The sequence below is a fragment of the Lagopus leucura genome, unplaced genomic scaffold (genome assembly GCF_019238085.1).
Source record: "Lagopus leucura isolate 7727_CA_CO unplaced genomic scaffold, USGS_WTPT01 Super-Scaffold_100159, whole genome shotgun sequence".
Taxonomy (NCBI): domain Eukaryota; kingdom Metazoa; phylum Chordata; class Aves; order Galliformes; family Phasianidae; genus Lagopus; species Lagopus leucura.
This window is the reverse complement of record NW_024962335.1, coordinates 25,664,010-25,676,958: the sequence shown is the minus strand read 5'-3', so window position 1 is coordinate 25,676,958 and position 12,949 is coordinate 25,664,010. Positions and strand designations below refer to the sequence as shown.

The 12,949-nt window shown below is 42.4% G+C and overlaps 1 pseudogene; it reads left to right on the top strand.

The window, feature by feature from the left end:
* Positions 1 to 10,602: 10,602 nt before the first annotated feature.
* On the top strand, positions 10,603 to 12,362 carry LOC122190180 (annotated as a pseudogene).
* Positions 12,363 to 12,949: the final 587 nt, after the last annotated feature.

Genomic DNA, 12,949 nt, shown 5'->3' with positions numbered 1-12,949 from the left:
GGTTTGCACAGGAAGGAAAAATAATATCAGTGATGCACAGTTAAAGATGTTAATGTGCTCAAAGAAAACTGGACAATCACTGGCCTTGATTCCAAATAGAGCTGGTACATGGATTAAACGTTAATGTAAGCCATCATTTTTATTCAGAAAATAGTAAAATTAGCGCCTGTATTGAATAACACGCAGAATTATCTGAGCGACCTTCCCACCAATTTGAACAAAGAGCAACGTGCTCATATGTACGTATGTTTAGCACTCAAGGTAGAGGCGGTGCTATGATGAGGGATGACGAGTTAATAGAGGGTGCCTGCAGCCATTTCACTCTGGTGGCATCTGAGCTTGACAGACATTGGAAGCCACAGAGTCAGGCGTGGTTAGTATTTGGAGAGAGTGTTTGGGGAGCACTGGGTACATTAGGCTGGGCACTTTGATTTTGGCCTGAGAAGTGGATCAGAAGGGAGGCATTTCTCTTTCAGCACTGGGATACTGAATTGGGAAGCCATTCCTACCCATGCTGCACAAGACCGATATGTTGTTCTGATTAGTAATGCTCAAAGCTGGTCATTTCGTGCTTTAGTTGGTGAACCTGATAGCTGAAAAAAAATAAATAAATAAAATACAAAAGAAATCTGATGACACAGTTGGGCGGTACGGAACAAGATTAGAAACATTTAGAAAAAAATGAGGAGGGAACTATTAGAAATGTAAGAAACTAAAACAATTTCTGTATACTTTTTGTAGTAAGTATGATTAAGAGAAAGAAGAGACTTAACCTCAGTGCAATGCAGCAAAAAGACATGGAAATATAGACCTAGAATACAGCAGGCATTTCAGCTGGAGAAATAATTAACAACATTGCACTAGTATAGGAAACGTGATGAGACCCAAAATGCTGTAAATATATTCTTGTAAAAGAATTATGAGTGCAGTTTGGAGCTGATACAACAAAGTATTAGTAGGTGAATCAGAAGAACAGGGAAAATTGAAAATATGTGCACAAAACTGTGAGTCTATGCTCTAAGCTGCTTTGTAGCCCACCGTCTATGACTTATTACAATATTGGACACGAGCTGGCATGTCTTTCCATAAGGACAGACACGCTAGATTAATTATCACTGCACCATTGTTGGATACTTTCTATGATCTTGATGTGTGAGAAAAACAAGTTTTCAGTTTTATTTCTTAGATCAAAGTGACTGGTAAAAAGTTAGTTTTCAGCAAAGCAGCATTTGAACAATGGAAGATATTCCACCTGACATGTTCTTGTTAAGAAGTTCTTGTTTCCAGGCCATAGCTGTATTGCCTGTTCTTAGAGCTAGTTTGAAATAAATATGCTGAAGGAAGGGAGTTATAGGGAAAAAAAAAAAAGCAGTATGCAGCAGATGCTAAGCCTTCCCTTGCAGTCTCTGCAGCAAAGCAAAATCTTGTCAGTAGGGTCATTTCTTACACCTTGTAATTGCAAACAGCCTGTTACCCTTGTATGGTGAAGGAAGGAATGATTTCCGATCAAATCATGAAATAAGGCCCAGATTCAGGGGCAGAAGGAAGACACCAAGTCATTCCTCTACCTATCTGTCTGGCAGGATCCATTCCAGCACTCATTCTCTGAGCAGGCCTACTAGATTGGCTCAATTCTTCTGTTCGTGGGTTCACTGATGACAGCATTCATTCAGGAAATGGGAGTTCAATTATTTTCTTTGATCATAAAGAAACCTGCAACTTTCAGGGGAAAACCCTAACAATTATGCTAGCAGGTATTCAAAAATGCTGATCTATCTCAATCCTTCTTGATGAAATTTTGTACAGAAAAGAAGTCCACTGGGCTCTTCTCAACATGAAAGAAACAAAGGAGTAGAAGTGCATTCTCCTTCAAGGATGAGTTGTGAGGTTGTGTGACTAGATATCAAACTCTAGAAGACTCAGGATTAATCAAAACATAGAAAAGGATCAAAGGACACTTCTGTGTTTGCCATAGTTTGTAGAAGCTGGTTTGGGTGACCTAGCTTTATATTTATAAATGCATTGATGGTTGGACTAGATGACCTTAGAAGTCTTTTTCAACATTAATGATTCTGTGATCCCAGTTTTGGACACCCAAATTTCCTCAATCTTAAGCAACCTAGTGTCTAGCTGGGGCTGTAATTATCCTCACAGCAGATATTTGAGACTAGAGGTGCTGCAAATAACCAGCATTGTCATCTGTTGTGAGTTTAGCCATAAATGAAGGTTGTAGACCTAGTCCTGAGCATATATACCCTTTTGAAAATGTTTTTCTAAGACACTGAATAATAATTTGGTAGTTATCAGTTAATTATTGAAATATGAAAAATTTCAGAGCAGATGAAGAAATACTCGTACAAAACCAATGTATTCATCTCAACAGCTACATCTGCCTGACAATGCAGCTCAAAATTATTTATTTACACTTATATTTGCACTGCAGAGTAATAACAAATGCTGTGAGTATCTTTTTATAAAGAATCAATCTCACTATATTTTGTAAAAAGTCAGGAGGTTGTAATGATGTGAGACCTTGCAAAACACTATATGTGCTATTAAATATTTGCTGAGAAATGGGGAAGAAACCATTGTTTTTTATGTCAGTTTTATGGGATATGCGGATAGCTAAAGTGCAATGTAGTGAGCTTTTACTGTATTGCTTACTGATTCCAGGCATATAATTTACAGGATTGGAGGATATATTTGCATACATTTGTCTTATACATAAACCAAACAGAGATTTCTTGTACATATCAAACAAAACCTGTTTGAAATATATTCCTATGGCTGCCAAAAAGGAGCCTGAAATGTATTGCTATATTGTGCCTGTCACTGGCAAACAAAATTCATGAAAACCCCAACAAATGTGCAGCAAAGAAATTTGAAGGTGTTCTCTCTTGGTAACAATTAAATTTTACTGCTCTGTGAACTTGCTGTTAGAAGTTTTCTAAGCAGGTAGTTTAGGGAGACCTGGCAATCCACTCTAATTTGCAGTGTGACCAAACACTTCATCAAATTAGGACAGATAGCCTGATAAACAAACCTGTCAACAAGAAGAAAATGCAGAAAGACACTGCAGCTCTGCTGCAGGACTACTGCAGGAAGTGTACCTGACAATAGGAAGAGTATCGGGTACATTTTTCCTCTCAGCTTTGCAAGGCATAACCTTAGGCCATCTCTCCATGACGTATCACCTTCTGGCATAGAAACAACAACATGTAAGGTTTCAAAGAGGCATTGTGATCTCCTTCACTGAATTTAAAAAAGGAGGAGAAAAAAAACACTCAGATCGGAAAGGAGAAAAATGAACTAGGGTTTTTAACAGTGATGGTGGACTTTTCTATGCAACGAAGGAAGAAGCCAGAGCTGCTCACTCATTACATCACTTTAAGAAACATGGAGTTTGTCATAACTGATCAGAAAGCTACTCTCACTTCTCCCTTCAGCTGTGGCCAATACGTAATGCTGCCAAGGAAGGAAGAAGCCCCAAACTACATTTAAACCAATCAAATAGAGGAAAGCAATTGCACCTGTTATAGTCCAGTGCATGAGGTCAAAATTCTCTTACTTATCTAAGCTGACAGTGACAACAGCTGAGTGCAATCTGAAATTTTTTGCACATTCATCCCTTCTTGTTGGAGTCAGTGGGAATGCTGAAAACACATGAACTTCAATGATCATAAAATTAGTCAGACTTATTAGAAATCTACTCACAGAATTTAAAACTCCATGACCATCTGTTGAAATACATTCCACAGGGCAACTAGGGATAACTGAATTAAAAAAAAAAAAGAAGAAGAAGAAAATTCTCCTGTTAAAAAAAAAAAATCTAAACCTTAATGACAACTGAAGTTCTTAAGATTAGCCATAACTGTAGGGGATATGAATTGCAAGCAGGATGAAAGTGTAGAGAGCAAGAGACAGAATGGAGTCTGGTGGCTTAAATAACAGTTTGAAGAACATTTCTTTCAGCAACAGGTCAGTGTAAATAGCCTCTGAGCCATCCTGCCTCCCACTATTACCACATGCTGTCCCTCTTAAATGTTTGTGCAATTGTTTGGGGTTGTTCATGAGTTATTTATAACCTAATAAGTCTCCTGATCCAGTCCAGAAGTAGCCCCAAAAACACAAAGCAGAAGGGAAGGCACGAGGATGGAATCAATGGCCTGAGGGCCTACAACGTTTTTGTTACCTTGATCTTCATGAGTAGTTTAAGAATTTGTCTCCTTACAGCGCTTCTGAGTGGTCAAAATGTAGCTGAGACTATACATTTATCTTTGGTTCTTCAATAAACAATTATGCAGACAAAGAGTAGCACATGCTATGCTCCCATGTTGGTCATCACAAACACTTGCTAGGCCTTTTCTGTATTGTGAGGTCAGAATCACTATGGGATATCAGATGGTATCACATCTCTTTGCCCAATGGAAGTGCCAGACACCTTTTCTGTTGGCACATGTGTTGTTCCATTTATTACACATAATTATTCAATTAAATTCCCTTTGTATTTTTTGTTCCTTAAATAAAAACATAATAAAAAGAGGCTCCTTATGTGGCTGTGAGAGGCTAGCTCTATAAATGTGCTACCAGTTGTGTTAGCATCTGGGATGCTTTTGTTTCCTGAGGACATTTCTGTGAAAGAAATGTGCTGATCACCTGAAGGCTCCTAAGTATACCAATAAAAGGGACTGCATGCATCAGCAAAGTGAATTCATTGTTCTTGTACATCATTTTTTGCTTTTCCATCAACACACAATTGGGATTTCCTCTAGAATGCTAGGTGCTACTACACAAGAAAACAGGACGCAATGCTTCTTTTTTATATGCCCTGAAGATTGGCTTCCTAAGTGTGTCAAAATCTTTAATTAATATATTTATCCTTACAAGACCTGTATAAAGATGGGGAACAAAAACATTTAGGAAACAAAAAGGAAAGCATTCATTTTGCCCAGTCAGAAAGTGCTCAAATTCACAAATCCTCTGTATATTTCACTTCAGTCTTTGAGAAACTGTAAGAAGATGCATATTATTACTAATGACTAAAATTCCTTAGGATACAGAAGTTTTCTGTTGAACAAAACAAGTTTGTCTCATACTGACTGAGCTGAGTTTCAGCTGAGCATTCCCCATCAACTAAACCTAATGAGAACCATAAAACAGCAGTTCAGAGGTCCCATGGACTTCCCATTCAGTATGTGCCAAGAAAAATTGACTTATAATGACAATATTAGGTCTAGAAGTGATGATTTTATCGCCTCTAATTAAAAAATCTGGTCAGAAGAGCTGAGAAAGTCACCACAGTTCCCTGTATTTAATGACTCATTGACTGGACAGCCTTCTGGAAGGTGGGGAGTTTTGGATTCAGTGCCTTCATTAATTCAAGAAAATTCAAACACATACCACACACATCACATTAAAAAATGCAATGAAGCTATGCTATGATCACGCAGTTGTTCTCTTACATCATGCTCCTAGGTCTCAGGTGCTTCCAGGTACCACAGACTCTGCTCATGTTGCGAGTCATATCCTAAGGCACAGAAGATACCTCAGTTTTAGTCTTCGCTTCCCTCAATCTTCCTTCATTTATTACTTTGTGAAAAATGCATATGGACTCACAAGAATGAATTAAGGGTTCCTCGATATATAGAAAAGTATGGAAAATAGTAAAAAGTAAATTAAGATTTTTTGCTGCTGCTGTTGTTTTAAAGTCAAAGTTAACATTGAACGTCCTGAGTATCTGCAGAATATCCCAAGTTGGATGTGTCCCACCCCACTTCCTGGTTTGTTTTGCCCAGCAAGAACACAGTGACTACGATGCACTTCACTGACACAAATTAGGTGCACCAAAACAATTTATTAAATGTATTCTGAGCAAACTGCTGCACATATGATCTATAATCATATGTATTCCAAGCAAATTATGTATTTGTATATGACTAATCAGTATCTTAGGGGGCGGGGGAGGTAAATTAAGGTAGGTAAGGGTAGATACGGTTGGATAAGGTTATACAAATTCCAGGTAAGATAAATTAGAGTTGGAAAGGTTACATAACCTGTCTCATCAATGTGCCTGTTGTGGGATGGGATGTGAGGGGGACAAGGGGAACATGCAAGCTGGACGGAGGGGGGGGTTTCAGGCTGGTTGAGGGGAGCTCCAAAAGCTGTTTTCCATCATCCTGACTTTATACCCCTTTTACATGTGGTTTGCCATGGCAACATATGCAGACTAATAGATAAACATGGATATGAAAAACACATGACTTTGCAGAAAAACAGAGAAACTTCATTCGTTCCTTAAGACCTCAGCTTCAGTTTCTATATTCATGAAGGACTGTTTATACGTTAATTAACACATGATTTTATGGTCTCTGTTTTTGCCAAAGCTCGCTCTCTTTTACTTGACAACTCCCAGTCATAGCTCAGGCCCTTGATGTGAGTACAGGGCCTCACACTGTTAGACATAGATAAGGCAAGTGGAGGGACACTGAAGCATGTTCCAGGGTCTAACCACGTTCTGCTGCAGACCGTGTCCCTGCCCCCAGCTGCCCTCCCCCGACAGCTCCATGCCGTTCCCTCGGCCCTGTCGCTGTCACACAGAGCAGAGCTCAGCGCCGCCCCTCCGCTCGCTGCGAGGAGCTGCAGCCGCCATCAGGCCTGCCCTCAGCTCCTCAGCAAAGCCAGGGCTCTCACACATGCTGACCTCTCTCTAGATCTCTCCCCATCTTCATAGCCCTACCAAATTGTCTGTACTTTTATGATTTTCTTAAAACATACAATTTCCATCCTGAGAAATTTGCAGTCTGTGACTGGAAAAAAAAAAAAAAAAAAAAAAAAAAAAAAAAAAAAAAAAAAAAAAAAGTAAGTTACTTCTAAGAAGCAAAATACGAAAAGTGAAAAATCAAAATCCTAGCTGTTCTTGTTAGGGAATGTCTCCAACGAAGAGGCATACTTCAGGTGGAAAAGTTACCTTTTGTTGCACTCTAAAAGGAGAGTAAACAATTTTCATAGATTTACATTCCAGTAATTTAAAATACGAATAATTCTACTTAAAAATAAATGCACTTTTCTCAATTATATTGTTTTACTCACGGGAACTTGTGTTTTCAACCAGACGAATATTTCAGCATTATTTCTTTCTTTGTATCAAAAATGCTGCCTTCTTCTTTATTTTTTTCTCATCTAAAAACACTGACCTTTAGTATCACAGGTAATTGCAATCAATACTACCACCTGTCACTAGAAATGCCAGTCATTTCTTTTTCCAAAATCACATAAAAAGGAATTCCTATTAAAACACTTTTCCAAAGGGGGGAAGTAAGACTTAACAGTAGATATTGTTTGAAAAGGGAGCTTAACTCTCAATAAGGAGCTCTGTGAGAGACTACAGTAGCATTTCTAAACAAAAATATCCTGACCTATCTAGAATGGTTTTGTTTTCATTACTTAAAAACAAAAAACAAAAAAAAAAAAAAAAAACACAAAAAAAAACACACTTTTGGGGAAGTGTTAACTACGATTATAATTTTTACTGTAATTTTCTACAAAAAAAAAATCACAAACTCTTCACATACTCAAAAAACAATAGAAAGATCAGTGTTCAAGTTCTTCCTAGACCTATGTATATTAATACATTGAATTCAAATTTTCTCTGGCTGAAACATTTGATAAGAAATAGGTAAGTGAATATACTGAAGTAATGGAAATAGGTACTTCATCCGAAGTAAAATTTGAACACTTTATGGGATTGTTAAGTGACACTGAGACTTTTGTCAACAGCAGAAAATGATCTTTGCAGGCTCCCCAAGGTCATATCAGCTATTGAATAAAATGTTATTTACCAAAGCGGGAGAACAGATTATTGCAAGACAGATAATTCTGCAAACTGGGAACTTTGATGCCCCCATTGTTACAAAATGTTCGTGATGTCCCTCTAAGTCTTTTCTTAAACCTACCAATCCTCTCTGAAGAGACAGTGCTACAGCCCAAATGCCAAAAATGCTACTCGAAGCATTTGAGTCATAGAATCATAGAATGGCTTGGGTTGGAAGGGACCTCAAGGAACACCAAGTTCCAATCCTCCTGCCAGAGGCAGGGCTGCCAACTGCTAGATCAACCATTAGATGAGGCTGCTCAGGGCTCCACCCAACCTGGCAGGAACACCTCCACGAACAGGGCATCCACAGCCGCTCTGGGCATTCTATTCCACCACCTCACCACTCTCTCAGAAAAAAAACTTCCCCCTGACATGTAATCCAAATCTCCCTTCCTTTAGTTTAAAACCATTTGCTCTTCTCCTATCACTATCTACCCATGTAAAAAGTTGATTTCCCACATGTTTATAAACTCCTTTTAAATACTGAAAGGCTGCAATGAGCTATCCCTGCAGTCTTTTCTTCTCTAGGCTGAACAAGCCCAGTCCCTTCAGCCTATCTTCACAGGAGAGGTGTTCCAGTCCTTGGATCATCTTCATATCCCTCCTCTGGACCCTCTCCAAAAGCTCCATATCTCTTCTGCACTGGGCCCCTCAGGCTTGGATGCAGTATTCCAGCTGGGTCCTCACAAGGGCAGAATAGAGGGGACAATCCCCTCCCTCATGCTACTAGTCATCGCTCTTTTTATGGAACTCAAGATACCACTGGCCTTTCTGCAAGCACACAGAACTGGCTCATGTTGAAATTTTCATCAACCAAGATACTAAATGGGATTACCTTGACCCAAGGGATAAAACTTGCACTTTGCTTGGTTGAACTGTAGAATAATAGAATGGTTTGGGCTGGAAGGGACCCTTAAGATCATTTAGTTCCAACCCTCTGCTATAGGCAGGGACACCCCCCTCTAGACCAGGTTGCTCAAAGCCTCAACCAGCCTGGACTTCAATGCTTCCAGGGAGGGGGCATTCACAATGTCACTGGGCAAACTGTTCCAGTGTCTCACCATCCTCACAGTACAAAATTTATTCCTAACATCTAGTCTCAGTCTATCCTCTTCCAGTATAAGACTGATTTCCTTTGTCCTATCACTATATGCTCTTATGAAAAGTCCTTCCCCAGCTTTTCTGTAGGCTCCTTTCACTTATATATAGGCTGCTATATAGTCTCCTCGGAGCTTTCTCTTCTCCAGGCTGAAAAGCCCCAGGTCTCTCACACTGTTCTTGTGGAGGAGGTGCTCCAGTCCTGTGATCATCCTCATGGCTTCAGGTTGTATTTCCCCACACTGGGAGATCAGTATCAGTTTGTCACTCCTCTACACCTGTAACTCCATTCCCATGGATGCACATTACCATAATCTGTATTCTCCAGGAGAATGGATGCTTCCAGCATAAATTAAATTGAATTTGTAATAACACTTATGATTAAGTTAATCTGAGATTTCCCTTCGATGACCCTTCTGTTGTGACTATTCCCTCTTCCCACTGGAAGCAAGCCTTCAGCCCTCACAGCTCCGAGTTCCCATAGGATCTTTGAACTGCATTTTTTTTAGAGCAGAGCTCCAGTCTGATACATGTACCATCAATCAGAACCCCTACACTCCTTTCCTGGGGCTGCTCTCCAGCCTCCTGACCCCCTCTGTTCATTGAGCAGGGGCAGCCCCACAGGCAAAAATCAGAACATGCTTTTGGTTTTGGCATTAAGAGGGCTGCTGATTGCCCAGCCCTCTTAATGACCAAGATTAAATCAAAGATCATAGAATCCCACAGTGGTTTGAGTTGGAAGGGAAAAGTAAGACCATGCAATTTCAACACCCCTGCTGGAGGCTGGAGCACCTCCCCACTAAACCAGGTTTCGCAAAGACCTCAGCAAGGCCTCCTCCATGTTTGTGTTGTCCTCAAACTTAGCAGGAATTTCAGCCTTGCGTCTAGACAATGCCTCTAGATCAAACCTTGGCTTTACAGAGAAGGCACTTGATCCTGTACACAGGGCTGTTATTTAAAAGGCTTAGAGAACATCTCTGATTTTGTTTCTAAATTACCAAACCAAAGGAATCAGATAGGAGTTGTACACCTGTATTTAGCATCTTTGTTCAAGCTAGACCTAGAAAGCAGCCTCTGTGCCACTGCTGACATTGCACAGCATTGCCTGGGCACACAGCTACTCCCTTGCACAAGCTCTGCGATGGAAACCACAGAGCATTTGGAAGAGGCAGCCACAAACTGGGAAGAAATGGCTACTCTCCTCTACTACCAGTGCTTGGGAAAGTGTTTTCCAGCCCATCTGGAGAGCCAGAGGACACTTAAGAGGCCAGCAGGGAGATACTTGGCGAGCACACAGGGAAAGGGAAGCAAGGCCTACGTGAGGGGTGATTTCCTTGCAACACGATTTGATTTGCCTTTTGACTCAACTTCAAACAGCCACGGCTCTGGGCAGGACCCGCAACAAGTGCAGCTCAGTGACACCGGCTCAGGTGACTCCAGCCAGCCTGGCCTTGGACACCACATGATGATATCACTGTGATGACAGGAGGGCACCATGGTGATGCCTGAGTATCTCCCACTGAAACCCCCAGGCAGCACTGGTGGATTTCCCTTGCCAGCAGGCGGGGGACAACTGGCTTGCTGCACAAGAGGCTGCATGCACAACCTTCATTCAAAACCAGACAGGAGAAATGAAAATGAGCCATCTGCAGCTGAACCAGCTTCTGCTACCTATCCAAAGGAACTGGTTGAGATTTCAGGCTCTGCTTTTAGAAAGCATCCAGGATGGCGATTCTGCAGGAACAACCATAATGGAAGAAAGGGGCTCAGAATCATATCCCAGTGAGGAGGAAACAAAAGGTTTACCTCAGAGTTCATCTGAGGAAAGCACTGGCTTGGTCAGTGTGTTCTCATTGCTCAGCTTCCCACAAAAACTCTGGGTTCTGGTGGAAAGTGACCATGTGAGGAGCATTTGGTGGGATCACAGAGGAAACTGCCTCAATCAAGGAATAAATGTTTATGGTGGAAGTTCTGGCAAAGGAAAGCATCTGCAAGAACATTTGGGAGAGAGCTTTGTTCACCAGCTCAACCTCTACAGATTCACCAGAGTTCCAAGGTACTTTCAAAGATCTCCTTCCCTTCTTGAGTTTCTGGCCAAGGAAGAAGTGTTGTCACATAGGAAGGTTAAGGTTTTATTGTTCCCCACACAAACAGGGACTATACATTCACAAAATATTTTGTTGCAGTCAGCCTAATCTGTAGGATTAAACTGACCAATAGGTGTGGTTTAACCTGGCGGGTGGCTCGACTCTGCACCACACTGTCATTTGCTCACTTGCCCCCTTCCCAGTGGGATGGGGGACAGAAGTGGGGAAAAAAACTTCTAGGTTGAGATAAAAAATATTCACTAAGGTAAAGACAAGAAAAAGGATGGTAGTAGCCTGTACATATCTGTATCTATATATATACCTGAACGAATATAACAAGAGATGTAAAAGCAACTTCTCATCAACCCTTGACTCAAGTCCAGACAGCTCCTGAGAAGCGTAAGAGAACCAGATTAACTTATACCACCTTCAGGACTCCTTCCATTTGATGCCATATGGCATAGAATATCCCTTTGCCCGTTTAAATCAGCTGTCTTTACTCTATTCCCACCCAACTCCTCAGACCCTCTGCTGGGAATGTCTTTGGCTCTGTACAACACTGTTTAGCAGCAACAACAAACACTGATGTGGCATCAACACTGCTGTTCTGCTTGAACCAACCCATAGCATCATACACATCCTGAAGTATGCAATTCCATTCTAGCTGAAATGAAAGCACTGATAAGCCCTGATAATACCCAAATTTGACCTTAGCCATCAGAAGTGCTATTTCCTGTATTTTACTGACCTTCAGCCTCACACTGATAGCAGCTAACTCTTCTTTACATTTTTCAGTTACTGCTCTACTCCAGCTCATACTTCAGGAGAGACTACCCCCACAGCTGCTGGAACACTGCAAGCAAAGAGCAGCCCACAAGAGAAGAGATGTGGCTGCTCCTGCCCCTGCCCCTGTCAATGAGAGTCCCCAGAGGAGCAGTCCAGCTGCTAAGGGAGCAGATGCTGGGCCAGAGAAGAGCATGCAGGCAGCAGAGCCAGAAGGCACACAGACAGCAGCATCCATGGGGGCCCCTGTCAGCCAAGCACTCCAAGGAAGACATCACTTCAGCTCAAAAGCACATTGCTCACAGCCTAGGCCCTGCTGCAGCACCAGTGTGGCAACAGTGCCAACATCTGCCCTGCTCCTCAGTCCCACACTGACAGCAGCTAACTCTTCTCCTTTACATTTTTCCAGCCCATACTTCAGGAGAGACTACCCACAGCTGCTGGAACTCTGTAAGCAAAGAGCAGCCCAGAAGAGAAGAGACATGGCTGCTCCTGTCCCTGCCCTGCAGGAGGCTGAATGAGAGCCTACAGAGGAGCAGTCAAGCTGCTCAGTCTAGGCAGGGAGCAGATGCTGGGCCAGAGAGGAGCCTACAAGCATCAAAGCCAGAAGGCACACTGGCAATGGCACCCACAGGGCCCTGGACAGCCAAGCACCCCAAGGAAGACACGCCCCAAGCAAACCCAACAGTACACTGCTCACATCCTGCCAGGCCCTGCTGCAGCCCTAGCATGGGAAATGCCAACCTCTGCCTCGCTCCACGCTGCCACCAAGCAGCAGACAGATGCTGGGTGCCACTTGTTCTTCTTCACAGCACTCTGCCCTTCATGGTCCTCCCTGTGCCATCTGGCCCCCCTCAGCAGGACTCTCCCAGTCCCCAGAAGCATCACAGCTGCAGGCTCCCTGGGCCATCCTGCCTTTCCTTGGCTCGTGCTTTGCAGCGGCCATGAAGGCAGCAACCATTATGATGCCACCGGACTGGCAGCCCCTCACTGCCCGATGTGCCCCTGCAGCCAGCCAAGGGCAACCCCGTACTGCCCGACGGGCCCCTGCAGCCAGCCGAGGGCAGCCCCGTATTGCCCGACGGGCCCCTGCAGCCAGCCGAGGGCA